Source organism: Rhincodon typus, chromosome 17 (genome assembly GCF_021869965.1).
Source record: "Rhincodon typus isolate 14 chromosome 17, sRhiTyp1.1, whole genome shotgun sequence".
Classification (NCBI taxonomy): domain Eukaryota; kingdom Metazoa; phylum Chordata; class Chondrichthyes; order Orectolobiformes; family Rhincodontidae; genus Rhincodon; species Rhincodon typus.
Window position 1 is genome coordinate 34,079,267 of NC_063348.1, and position 14,604 is coordinate 34,093,870.

At 43.8% G+C, this 14,604-nt stretch overlaps 1 long non-coding RNA gene across 1 annotated transcript in view; it reads left to right on the forward strand.

The window, feature by feature from the left end:
• Positions 1–2,912: 2,912 nt before the first annotated feature.
• The window catches only part of LOC125485205, a 23,699-nt gene continuing 12,007 nt past the window's right edge, over positions 2,913–14,604 (forward strand). The window contains exons 1-2 of the long non-coding RNA XR_007263945.1: positions 2,913–3,005; positions 11,343–11,387. This is a non-coding gene — a long non-coding RNA (uncharacterized LOC125485205). The remainder of the gene's footprint in view (positions 3,006–11,342; positions 11,388–14,604) is intronic.

The following is a 14,604-nucleotide window of genomic DNA, read 5'->3' on the forward strand; positions in this document are numbered from 1 at the left end:
ACGGCCCACTGTGAGCAGCACATTTCACCCTGGGAACAGCCCATCTAGGCATAAGTATTCTGAAGCTGAAAACTACGACAGAGACAATGGGAATCTCCCCAGCTATCAACCCCTAGTAAGTAGCTTATAAAATCTCATTACTGGACAGGAAGATCTTATATATGTTTAGTAATGCACAGTTTTTTTTCAGTATGGCATCATTTGCTGTAAGTTAGATGTTTCACCGTTTAAAAGCTGAGAGTTTTGTGTAGTTTTGTAATGCATATTCCACTTATTCTGTGGAATTTGGCTTCTTAAAAGCTACACTGTTAAATTGCAAATACAATCTCAGGGACCATGAGCTGTTTTAGATTTTTGCTAATTTCAATCTCACCCATGGTTCAGTGATTACCCCATTCGACTTGGAACTGAAATATTGTAGGGTCAAGCGCAACTTCAGCGCATAATCTAAACTAATACCACACTGACTACAGAGTGCTGCACTGTCGGCAGTTCTATCTTTTAGATGAAATATTGAGTTTCTCAGGCCAAAGTGGAATAATCTATTTTAATAAGAATAGGAGAATACTCCCCACTAATCTGGACAATATCTATCCATCAATTAATGCCTGAAAACTGATAACTTAGTCATTTATTCCAATCCTGTTTCTGGGTTCTCGTGTACAAATTGGTTGCCCAATTTCCTATGCTACAACATTTGATTAGTTTGAAGTATTGCCATTGATTAAAAAGGATTGAAAGGATATTTTGCAGTTGTGAAAGGGGAATATATAAATGTAGTTTCTTGTTTTCTTTAATTGAAAAATACAGAACAGATCCCAGTTGAGAGGCAGAATCAATCAACAGTACAATTATGTATGATATCCAAAGTATGAAGCCTCTATAAACAGAAATGTGTGTAGTTACTACATTAGAGGCATCAATACTCGCATTGATATAACACTTCATAATATTATCAAAATGCCTCAGGAATAATATTAAATTTTACATTCAGAATGTAAATTAAAATTTAAAAATTCCAAGGCACTTCAGATGGTCATCCAAACCAAGAAGGAATTAGATCAGGTGACAATATGTGATCTTAAGAAGCTGCTAAACTGGGAGAGAGATGTCACTCTGAAAACATAACCAATGTGTGATACAAAGGATCGGTTGCATTCAAGTGAATGTTGGCAACATGCCCAGTTCAAGGCTGTGAAGAATCCACAGAGTTTAAGACACCAGAACAATTCTGGAACCTGGTTATTGACTAGCCCCGCATTTGGGACTATAGTTTGATTTCATAGTTGTCACATTGTATTTATATTGAGCCTTTCATGACCTCAAGGCATCACAAAATATGTCACAGTTGACAAAGGACATGGTCCATTGACATGCATGCAACTTTTGTTTGTAGGTTAGGAAAAACAAACTGTGTACTTTTAAAAAGATCATCAGCCTGTGATGAAGTTACACGGAAGCTGTTGTACTATAAATCCAGGAGTGGCCATCCGGTAACAAAACAGAAACAAGAAGCAGGAGGCTGAGCTTTCTATATAAGAATACATGATGACCTAGAGAAACCACAAGTGCAAGAGCAGAGCTCACTGACTCACCCACAACATTAACCCTTGATCACACATTCACATTTCATTTCAATGATAAAAAGACTTGAAAATACACAATAACTCATTGTTTAATTAAAATGAAGGTGAGTCGGTGAAACAGGTTATCAGCAGCAGTGAGGAAAATTTAACTGGTTTTAAGAAGGAACCAAAAGGGGTTCAGGATTATGAGAGAGTTAAACACGAATGTAGGTATACTTGATGGACTGAAGAAATTGACTGTGGTTTATGTCTCTGAGTCACAAGGTTGAAAGTTCATGTCTGACTCCAGACATTTCAGCACAAGATCTAGATTGACATTCTTATTTAAGTAGTGAGGAAGTGCTGCAGTGTTTGATAGTGATAAAGGGGTTTTACACTCTCAGAGGTGCTGTCTCTTTGATGACATATTAAACTGAGGCCCTATTTGTCCTGTCACACAGACCTTAAAGCACCGAATTCTGTTCAAAGACCATGGGAATTGTCCCCAATGCTCTGGACAGTTCACATCTCAAAAAAAAATCACAGAAACATGGATAATAGGAGCAAGAGTGGGCTATTTGGCCCTTCGAACCTATCTGCCATTCAGTACCATCATGGTTGATCATCCAATTCAGTAGCCTGTTCCCATTTTCTCCCCCTACCCTTTGATCCCTTTAGCCCTAAGAACTGTATTTAACTCATTCTTGAAAATATTCAGAGTTTTGTCTTCAGCTGCTTTATGTGGCAGGGAATTCGACAGGCCCACAACTCTGACTGAAGAAATTTCTCCTCATCTCAGTCTTAAATCCCCACATCATTGAACTGTGATCCCTGATTCTGGACTCCTGGGTCATCGGAAATATTCTCTCTGAATTTAGAAACAAAAACAGAAATTGCTGGACAATCTCAGCACTTCTGGCAGCATCTGTGGAGAGAAATCAGCGTTAATGTTTCAAATTCGGTCACCTTTCTTAGAACGCCTCCTGAATTTACGCTGTTTAGTAATGTTAGAATTTTATAGGCTTCTGAGATTCCCCCCTCATTCTTCTAAACTCTGAAAAGAGCTGTAACTGATCTAGTCTGTCCTTATATATCAGTCCTGCCATTCCAGGAGGAAGGTTCTGAGGAAGGGTCACCTGACCTGAAAAGTTAGCTCTGTTTTTTCGTTCCCAGATGCTGCCAGACCTGCTGAGCTTTTCCAGCAATTTCTGGTTTGTTTCCTGCCATTCCAGGAACCAGTTTGGTTAAGCTTCGTTGCACTCCCTTCAAAGCCAGAATATCCTTCCTTAGATAAGGAACAGAATATCCGTTCATTACTCTGCGGGACCTTATTGTGTGCAGAGTCGCTGTTGCAAGCCCTACATTAAAACGGTCGGCTGCAGTTCAAAAAGTATTTCATTGGCTGTGAAGTCCTAATGTTGTGTAAGGTGCTACACGAATGTAAGTTTTCGCCAGTCTTGTGCTGTTAGTTTCATCGTGAAAGTGAAAGCTGAGTGAGAATGGCTGAGCCCAGCAGCGATCATGGTCCTACTACCCTTTTTAATTACAGTGGGGGAGGCTCTGATGTCGATAGAGTAATTTCTGCTTTATGAATGTGGAAGAGGAGCAGTTCCCAGGGCCCCTGGGATCCTCCTGTGCACTAGTTGTACATATTAGGTGATGTAGAGCGGACTAGAGCCTGACTCCGCGCTCACACACTGATGGCCCCGCCACACTGCCTGCTGTTGTGTAATCCGAGGTTTACGTGCAGCTTGTCACTGCACTGGCACTGGGTCAGTTGATCAAACACTCCCCCAGCAATGCAGCGGGCGGGAGGCAGGATCGATGTTCCTGCCAGCTCCAGAGTCCAGCTTGGAGCAGGAAGAGGAGGCTTTGTTGTCCCTCTCTCCGTCCCTGTGTAACCAGCAGGGGATTCCCGGACCATACCCTCAGCAACACTCCGACTGTGGAGACAGAGAGAGAAGCCTCGGGCACTCATCACCGCTTCCCCAGGAGCCAGCGGCAGGACAGAGCGGATCATGCATCTCAAGCAGCAAGTATCGCCTCTCCATCCTGCCTGGTCTCTAACCCCCCACCTCACCCTGAGCTAGCTTTTATCTGGGAGCTCTATCACTCTCTCCCTTCTCTCTCTTTCCTTTTCCCTCGCCATCCTTCCTTCCTATCTAGCCCTCTCTGGGTTTTAGATCCTCGTTCCGCCACACTTCCCCCCCCGCCATCCCCACCCCCAAACCGCGACCCTCCTCCCATCACACAACCCTCAACCCCTCCACGTGCTCCACCCTTTCCCTACACCCCACCTCTCTCCACTCCCCAGCCTTCCTCCAAAAACCTTTCCCTCTACCCCACTCTTCCCTCTCCTCCACCCTGCCACTTCCTCCCCTTCACTCTCCTCATGTTACTCCCCTTATCCTTTGACCCCTTCACCCCCCTCCACTCTTTGTCTTCCCCTCATCCTATCCTTTCTCCTCCCACAGACTCGCCCTCTGTTTCACTTTCTGTCTCTTCCAGATGACCCACAGTGACGTGTGGGTGAGAAGGTGTTGGGGATCCATTCAACAGTTGGAGCAAGCTGCTATCAGTCACAGGAGGACTGGGGATAGCGCTGAGGCAGAAACAAAGTGACAGTGATAGAGGGTCAGAAAGAGAGCAAAAATAGTGGGAGAGAAATAAAGGGACAGTGAATTCAAAACACAGAAGGACAGACAGTCGGTATGTTATAGTCAGACAGAGAGAGAGGGGGTGGCATGAGATGGAATCCGAACGGGAGAGTGCAATGTAGAGTGGGAGGGGTCGGGGGGAGCAAAATTGGGAGAGAAAGAAATAGAGGGAGAAACCAAACGAGGGCGATGGAAAACCAAGAAATGGAGGGTGACGCAGTGGAGGAAAGGAGTGTAACAAAGCAAGGAAGAAAGTCAGGAAGTGCCAAAACGGAAGCGAGGAGAGAAGCAAAACAAGGGAAATAAACAACTGATGGGGTAACGAGTGAGGACAGAAACAGGGGGGAGCGATGTGGTTTTGACCAAATGAGAAGGAAAATGAAATGGATGAAAAGAAGGCAAAGTGTGGAGAAGGTAGGCAATTAGAGAGGGAGGGATGGACGGTGAGTGTGTGAATGGGAAAGAGAGAGGGCCAGCTGGCAGTGAGGGGGTTTGGGGAGGGTAGGGACAGGGGGCCGGTGGGTAGAGAGAAAGTAAGAATATAAGAATGCAAGGCCAGAGGAAGAGCCTGTGCAGAGGGGCCTGCAAGTTGGTGGATAGGGAGGGACTGCTCAGATTCGGAGCCCGGACTGCAGATTCACTCACTCCAGGGGTAGGTGAGCCACTGACTCATGCACATTGTGCTTTCTCTGACCCACTGTGCGTGTGACAGCGGCTAACTTGCTTTTAGGACAACAGCAATTGGGATATTCAAGAAGAAGGCAACGAGAGCAGCAAAATCAGCCTACATTTCTTTAGGATGTGCAAAACATCCCAAGGCACATCTTATGAGCTACAACAAATATAATTTAACAACCAGCCACATGAGATATTGGGTCAGATGACCAGTAGGTTGTTCATGGACTGCTTGATTTTAAGGGGAGTCATGAAGGAGGAGAGACAGGAGAAGAAGTTTAGGGAGGGAGTGTGGAGCTGGTGCCCAGGCAGCTAAAGACAGGGCCGTTGATGGTGGAGTGATTAAAATTGGGGTGTGTGAGAAACCATACTTGGAGAAACACAGAGGATGGTGGAAAACTGGAGCACAAGGAGGAGTATGTTGGAATTTTCCAAAGCAGCAACACCAATGCTTGAAGAGATGACTGCAGAAAAGTGCAAAAATATTGCTGTCTGCAGAAACTGAAATAGAAAGATGGGCATGACAGGCAAGAGTCAGGATTCCCAACTGGATGTGGCAGTTTTGGTAGTTCTCCTGTGGAATTGCCAACATTGGATCCAGAAATCCCCTAGAGTTCAGGCATAGGTTCTGAAACATTGAACAATAATCTGAAGCTTCCATTTCACCTTTTGAGAGGACGTTCGGAAACCTAAGAACTTTGTTCACAAAACTTTCAGAAAGAAAATGTGTTCTTGCATTTTTATGTTCACTTGTGTGACTGTCTGTGTTTGCGTGTGTATGTGTGGTTATATCTGTATTGCTTTTTGAGCATGTGGGCATGCCTACATGTATTGCTGCTTGCAGGTGGACCATATGCTTGTGTGTATATAAGGCTGCATGTCTTTATAGCCACAGGATTTGGATTTATAAGATATAACCAAAAGTTTGCAAATGACATGAAACTCAGCTGTAGTAAACTACAAGAAGTATATAACAGAATTCAGGAGGACAAAGATATCACATTGAAATAAGCAGACAAATGATAGATGCAATTTAACACAGAAAGGTGGGAAGTGACATATTGGAAGAAGAATGAGAAGAGGCAACTTTAAAACAGAGAGACTGAGGGATGTATGCACACAAATCTGAAAATTACAGGACAAGTTGATAATATCATTGAAAAACCATGTAGATCTTTGACTTTATTAATATAGGAATAGAGTTCAGAGGAAGGAAATTACATTAAATCTTTGTAAAACACTGATAGATTCAGCTTGAGTACAGTGACCATGCTTTATTATAGGCCTTGGATTAGGTGAAGAGGAGATTTAATAGAATAGGTGCAAGGATGAAGCACTTCATGTATGAAGGGAGGTAAAAAATCTTAGAGCAGAGAAGGTCAACAGCAGTTCTCATGAGAGGTTGTCAACCTGAAATATTACCAGACTGACAAATTGAGTAAATTTGCCGTAATCCCACTCTCTCATTATAGAGACGACCAGTGGGTGATTTAATCTGAGGGTCACCACACCTCAGGCAAGGGGAGAGATTGAGAAGGAGAACCTGAGCTGGCACAAGAATTGAAACTGTGTTGTTTCTGTAACACTCTATCACAAACCAGCTAACTGACTCCCTTAAGAGGTTTTACCTATTGGGAAATATTGAGCGCACTGGGGACTGCTTTCCCCAGAAAAGCAAATGTGAGGGACACCTTCACGTTATGGAAGTATTTTATACGGTCAATGTCGAGAGGATACTCCCACCTTTGTGAAGACCAGAATTTGTTTTAAAATTCACTCACAGATATGGGCATCATTGGCTGGGTCAGCATTCATTGTCCATACCTAGTTGCCCAGGAGAAAGTGGTGATAAGTGGCCTTCTTGAAACATTGCAGTCAAGTTGCTATAGTTAAACCCACAATGCTGTTGTGGGGTGGGGGGTTAGTGGCGGTGGTCCAGGATTTTAACCAAGCGATACTGGAGGAATGATAATATATTTTCAAATTAGGATGGTGAGTGGTTTGGAGAGAACCTTGAAGGTGATGGTGTTGCCATGTATCCGCTCCATTATCCTTACAGATGGAAGTGGTCATAGGTTTGAAAGGTGCTGACTAAGGAGCCTTGGTGAATTTCTGCAGTGCATCTTGTATATGACACGCACTGCTGATACTGAGTGTCCTTGTGGAGGGAATGGATGTTTGAGAATGTGGTGCCAATCAAGTGGGCTGCTTTGTCCTGGATGATGTCAAGGTTCTTGACTGTTATTAATGTGCACCCCTCCAGGCAAGTGGGAGAATATTCCATCACACTCCTGATGTGCGCCTTGCAGATGGTGGACAGGTTTTAGGGGAGTCAGGAGCTGAGTTACCTGATGTAAGATTCCTAGCATCTGACATGCTCTTGTAGCCACAGTATTTATGTGGCTAGCTTGGCTCAGTTTCTGGTCAATGGATGTTGATATTTGGGGTTCATTGGTGATGTCATTAAATGTTAAGAAGCAGTGGTTAGATTCTCTCTTGCTGGGGATGGTCATTGTTAGTATTCATGTAGTGTGAATGTTACTTGCTACTTGAAAGCCCAAACTGGATATTGTCCAGATCTTGGTATATTTGAACACGGACTGCTTCAGCATCTGAGGAGTTATGAATGGTGCTGAACATTGTTTGCCAATGATTGCACATCACCACTTCTGACTTTATGATGGAGGGAAGGTCATTGATGAAGCAGCTGAAGATGGTTGGGCCTAGGACACTACCCTGAAGAACTCCTGCAGAGATGTCCTGGAGCTGAAAATACTGACCTCCAACAATGACAGGCATCTTCCTATGTGCCAGGTATGACTTCAAACGGCAGAGAGTTCTACCTCTGATTCCCATTGACTTCAGTTTTGCTAGGGCTCCATGACGCCACACATGGTCAAATGTGGCTTCATATTAAGGAATTCAGCTCTTTTGTCCATGTTTGAACCAAAGCTGTCATGGCCCTGGTGGAACCCAAGCTGGGCATCACTCAGCAGGTTATTGCTGGTGCTGCATGATAGCACTGTTGATTAAACTTTCCATAACTTTACTGATGTTCGAGAGCAGACTGATGGGATGGTAATTGGCCAGGTTGGATTTGTCCTGCTGTTTGTGTGCATACCTAGGCAATTTTCCACATTGTCAGGTAGACGCCAGTGTTGCAACTATTAGAACAGTTTGACTATGAGCATGGCACGTTCTGGAACACATCTTCAGTACTGTTGCCAGGATCTTTTCAGGGCCCATAGCCTTTGCAGTCTCCAGTTCTGTCAATTGTTTCTCGATATCATGTGGCGTGAATTGAATTGGCTAAAGACTGGTATCTGTGATGGTGGGGATCTCTGGAGGAGGTTGAGCTGGATCACCCACACAGAACTTCTAGCTGAAGATAGTTGCAAATTCTTCAGCCTTATCTTTTGTGCTGGACTCCCCTGCTGTTGAGGATGGGGATATTTATGGAACCTCCTCCTTTAGTAAGTTGTTTAATTATCCACCACCAGGGGCTGCTCTGAAATGCCCTCTTGCATTCTTCATTGAAGCAGAGTTGATAGCCTGGATGATGGTAATGGTAGACTGAGGGGTATGGCAGACAATGAGGCTGCACCTCATGTTGGAATACAATTCAGCTACTGCTCTTGGCCTACAGTGCCTCGTGGATGCTTCATTTTGAGTTGCCAGGTATATTTGAAGTTCTTACTATCTCTATTTGAAGTCTATCTGATTTAGCACAGTGATAGTGTCATACAGCACACTGGATGGTATAGTCAGTGTAAAGGTGGGACTTTGTCTCCACAAAGATTGTGCGGTGGTCACTTACTGATACTGTCATAGACAGATGCAGAGGGCAGATTAGTGGGAATGAGGTGAAGTAGGTTTTTTCCTCTTATTGGTTCCCTCAACATTTGCTGCATATCCAGACCAGTAGCTTTGTCCTTTAGAACTCAACCAGCTTGATTAGTAGTGGGGCTGCCGGACACTGAAGTCACCCATTCAGAATATATTCTGTGTACTTGCCACCCTCACTGTTTCCTCCAAGTGCTGCTCAATACAGGGGATATGTTGGATTAATCAGTTGAATGGGGATGATATGTGGTAATCTGCAGGAGATTTGCTTGCCTATGTTCGACCTGATGCCCTGAGACTTCATGGTGTCCAGAATCAGTCTGGAGCACTCCTAAGGCAGCTCCTTCCCAAGGATCACTGTTCTGCAGGTGGAACAGGGCATATTGAATTCAAATTCCACCACCTGCCTTGGTGGGATTCAAACCTGGGCACCCTGAACATTACCTGGATCACTGGATTACTAGGGCATTGCCTCCCTTGTGGATTATAAATTTAAGATATTCACTAATAAATCCAGTAGGGAGTTCAGAAGAAACCTCTTTACTCCAGAGAATGCTGACAATGTAAAATTTATTGCCACAGCATGTGGCTGAAGTGTGTAGTATAGTTAGTTTTATTGGAAACTTGATAATGACAAGAGGATGAAAGGGTTAGAAGGATATGTTGATGTATTGAATGTGAAGTCTTGTGTGGAACAGAACTTCAGCCTGGATCAGGTTAGATCATAGAATCCCTACAGTGTGGAAACAGGCCCTTCGGCCAACAAGTCCACGCTGACCCTCCGAGCACCCCACCCAGACCCATCCCCCCATAACCCACCTAATCTACACATCCCTGAACACTACGGGCAATTTAGCATGGCCAATCCACCTAGCCTGCACATCTTTAGATTGTGGGAGGAAACTGGAGCACCCGGAGGAAACCCACACAGACACAGGGAGAACGTGCAAACTCCACACAGACAGTCGCCCAAGGGTGTAATCAAACCTGGGTCCCTGGCGCTGTGAGGCAGCAGTGCTAACCACTGAGCCACCATGCCACCCCCTAAAGGTTGAATGACCTGTTTCTGTTGTGTTGACTCTGATGTATTTGTTGGTCTGTATCTTCAGCTACTGTTGGATGCCTCCTTCAGAATGGTCACCATGTTTCGGGACTAATGTTCAGGTGGGGATTTCAGTGACATTACTCATTGCATTCTCTGCTGTCAGCTGACTGGAAAATGCCCATGCTGGTTAAGTTTCTCGTAAATAATGGAGAAAATTTTCCTGTGATGCAACAGGAGTTCTTCCTCAACTGTATTATTCAAGACCAAGTTGTGAGACGTATCTGTGCAGGCCAAGGGGTCACTTTCAATGCCCACCTGTCACTGAACAGCATATCAGCCTAATGGATGATTTGTCTACATGGCAAAACCCCTTGTGAGGGTCTGGATGATGCCATTGTGAAATGTAGGTCTGCTGTGTTTGGACAAGGCAATTGACCAATCTGGTAGGACTTTATTTAGCCAGGTTTATCTTTCCTCAGGTAAATCTGCCTACAACTATAACCATTCCTAGATATCAAAGGCAATATAGAAACAAAAACAGGTTTAAGGAGCTGAATGGCATACCCTGCTCCTATGTTCTTATAATCCTTGTCCATTTTATTTATTACCACCCATCTTCCTTGCGACCTTATTCCCTTTCATTCTCACCCTCAGAGCATATGCCAGGAATTTAGGATTACCTTTGTCACTGAGGTTGGTTATCTTGCTGGAGTTGTGTTTTTTTTACTAATTCTTAGGCTGTGGGCATCACAGTTCTAAGAATCTGAAACAGCGTTTGCCACTACAGCATGTTAGAAACTTCGAATACAATTTCCATTTTGTAATAACCCTTTATCAACTTGCTAAGCAATACCATATGCTCACAACACCAAGTGCCCAGTGAGACCCAGTGTACAAGAGTTTGTTACCAGATGATCAGGGATTTGGTTAACTTAGTGGCTGAATGGCTGGTTTGTACCACAGAGTAGCACCAATACTGCGGGTTCAATTCCCACACTCACTGAGGTTACCGTGGAGATCCTGTCTTCTCAAGCTCATCTGAAATGTGGTGATCCTCAGGTTAAATTCGCCATTGGTTGTCATTCTCTAATGAGATAGCAGGAATGTGCTGGCTTTAATATTACTTTACCAGGTGGTCATTCAGCCAACAATTCTCTACAATTTTTCCGTCACAGACCATGTTGCACTTCTTAGTTGCGCAGTGATGATTTTTTTGCCTATCGTTTATATCCCTTTCTGAACCTGGTCCCGTGGCATATCACAGCAGCAGGTGGCTTCAGGTGCATACTAGCAACAGATGTGATTTTTAATTGTTAATGCAAAAGAAAGCCATTCGCGCACACACAAGAGGTTATTGTTCCCTGAAAGATATGTCCATCATGTGTGCAAGTCCCTTTGTTTTGAAAAGGTCAGATTTGTCCTCTAAAAATGATGTCTTCAGTCAAAATATTTCTCCCTTCATAATTCTGTCTTCCTACCATACGTTTTTGAGCTCAGGATGTTAGACTTTTACATAAGTATAAATACAAGTCTAATTTAAAAAAAAATCTCTTGCAGAATGACAGAAATGTGCAGATTATCAAAAAGTCCTTACAGTGGCAGGTTAGTATTTGTTATCTAGATCCAGTTGCCCTTAAAAGACTGTTTTAAATCTTCATCTTAAAACGTTGCTAACAGGTTTGATGCAATAGGCTGCTGCGCTATGGAAATTAAAAGCCATGTTGACTATACAATGCAGAAGCCTCAATCAGTTATGTAGTGAATGCGAATTTGAATCACTCACAGCATGGCAGTTTGAGAATTTCGATTGTTTAAAAACCCTGGAAGCAAGAAGCTGGTCTCCATAAATACATCCATTAATATGTCAGATTGTCATAAAAATCCAGCTGGTCATCAATATCCTTCAGCAAAGCAAATCTGCTAGCCTTACCAGATCTGGGCCTAAGACAAAGCTGAAGCATTTGCAAGCATAGATGGCCAGAGACGTGTCATAGAATCATAGAGAGATAGAGGTTTACAGCACAGAAACAGGCCCTTTGGCCCAGCTTGTCCATGCAACCCAGTTTTCACAATAAAACTAGTCCCATTTGCCTGTGTTTGTTCTTGTGGCATTATGGTAGTGTCCCTGCTTCTGAGCCAGAAGGCCTAGATTCAAGTCCCATGCTGCTTCAGAGGTGTGTCATTAGCTAGTGGAACAGGTTGATTAAAAATATCTATTCAGCCAGAAGTGATGAATGGGCAATCCATCTCAGGCTCTTCCTCAAGGACCCCATTTAAGATGGTAGCCATCAATTCAATCCTTGTGATATGACTGAAATAACTGAAGGCACTGGATACTGCAAAGGCCATTGGCTTTGACAACATTGGAGACAGTACTAAAGACTTGTGCTCTAGAACTAGCCACACCCCCTAGCCTTTTCCAAAAGAGGAACAACATAGGCAAAGAAGAAAATAGCCCAGATATGTCCACAAAACTCAGCCACTTACTGCCTAATAAGTCTGCTCTCAATCATCAGCAAAATCATGGAAGGTCTCATCAACAATGCTATCAAGGAACATTTACATAATAAGAACCTGTTCACTGACACTCTTGGGTTCCGCCATGTCCACTCACCTCCTGACTTCATTGCAGCCTTGATACGAACCCAAACGAAAGAGCTGAACCCAAGGTGAAGCAAGCAGGACTGCCCTCAAAATCAAGGCAGCATTTTACTGATTATAAAATGAAAGAGGCCTGGCAAATCTGGAGTCACTGGGAATCAGAGGAAACCTCTGCTGGTTGGAGTCATACTTGGAACAAAGGAAAATGGTTGTAGTTGTTGGAGGTCAGCCATTTCAACTCCAGGACATCTCTGGAGGAATTCCTGAGGCCACAGGCTCAAACATCTTCAGCTGCTTCAATGACCTTCCTTTCATCATAGATGTTTGTAGATAATTGCACAATGTTCAGTACCATTCACAACTCCTGAAACTGAAGCATTCAATGTTCGCTTGCAACAAGACCTGGACAACATTCAACCTTTGGTTGATAAGTGCCATTCAGATTTGCACCGCATGAGTGCCAGATATGGAATATCTTGAACAATAAAGAATTCAAACTTGCCCTTGACATCCCATAGCATTACCATCACTGAATCCCCCACCATCAACATCCTCGGGCTTACCATTGACCAGAAACTGTTCTAGCCAAAAAAATGCTGTGTCTAAAAGAGCAGATAAGAGGCTGACAATTCACTGATGAATAACTTGCTTCTTGATTGCTCACAGCCTGTCCATCATTTATAAAACACAAATCAGTGTGATGGAATAATCCCAATTTACTTGGATGAATGCAGCTCCAAAACCACTCAAGAAGCTTGACATCTTCCAGGACAAAGCAACACCAAACACTGCCTTCAACATTCAATCCCCCCCACCACTGCCAAAAATGCCCATGTCCGTGAATGAGTTAAGAAAAAGTGACTACAGATCCAGAACTGCTGTTTTGAAGTGGGCCAGAAACAGTTGTATCAAATCACTACCTTAAGCAACCTGGAGACTATCAATGAATACTGACCTGACCATCAATGTTCCCATCTCAAGAATTCAGCAAAGAAGATAAATAGGCACCTTGGAATAAATTTTCTGTGGGTGTCAGGACTGCACTCACATTTAGAGACCATGCTTGACATCCAGGGACCCCTGACACTAGGGTATAAAAGGTGGGCTCTTAATGGTCTGCTTCCACTTTCACTGGCCACTTGAGGAGAGAGAGACAAGTGGCCCACTAAGAGGAATGGCTGTCATTCAACTGGACAAGTGGATGCTTTCAGAAGCCTGCTAAAGGTGAGTTAGAAAGGCCCACTGTTATAAAGGTTCAGAGTGGAGGAGAATCCCCTTTTCAGGATCGTTTTGGCCACGGTTGCTACTTTTAAATCCATTACAGTTTATTCAGTGGACCAATTGGTGGACATTTATGACCCTCTGGCCCGCTGCCTCCCAACCTCTGGACTCAGCATGGGGGCCTGTTGGGAAAAGGCCAGCAGGCTCTGAAAGTGAAGCAATAGTTGATTTGATTGGTTGCCTGTTCCCCTGGAGTGGACTAGACGATTCCCATGCCAGCCATTCCTGGCAATCTTCAAGCCAGGCAGCATCTGGAGGAAAGGAGAAGTCAATGTTTCGGGTATTACCCTTCTCCAGTCCTGAAGAAGGATAATACCTGAACCGTTGACTTCTCCTTTCCCCCAGATGCTGCCTGGCTTGCTGTGTTCATCCAGCCTCCTGTTTGTCTACTTTGGATTCCAGCATCTGCAGTTTTTTTGTCTCTGACCCCCTGGGAATCTTGCCTGGAGGAACTAACTAATTTCTAGACTTCTGAGCCTTCCCCCTTCCCCCATGGCAAAATTAAATCTTTTCTGTTTAGCTATTGTGGTCACAGTGTTACTGAGCCAAACCTCACTGCAGGGTGCCCTGCCTCAGCAAACAGATTTAACAGAAGGACTAAAGGGGAAGAAAATCAAATTGGTATGTTATATGCAGACTACAAAAAAACTAAACTAAAGAAATGAAGTTTGAATTGGATTTTGCAGTCAGTGCATGGGGGAGGTTCCCGTTGTTACAAAAATTATAAATGGGACAACATATCCAGCATTCATACACTTCCAGTGAAATGTGTAATGCAGAACAATTTGCCTAAGACTCGAAGCTACTTCACAAGGATCACTAAGTCAATAGTTCACTAAAATTACAACATTCAAATACAGTAAGGTTGTATATTTGATTCAGAGGTAGTGGGAACTGCCGATGCTGAAGAATCTGAGATAACAAGGTGTAGAGCTGG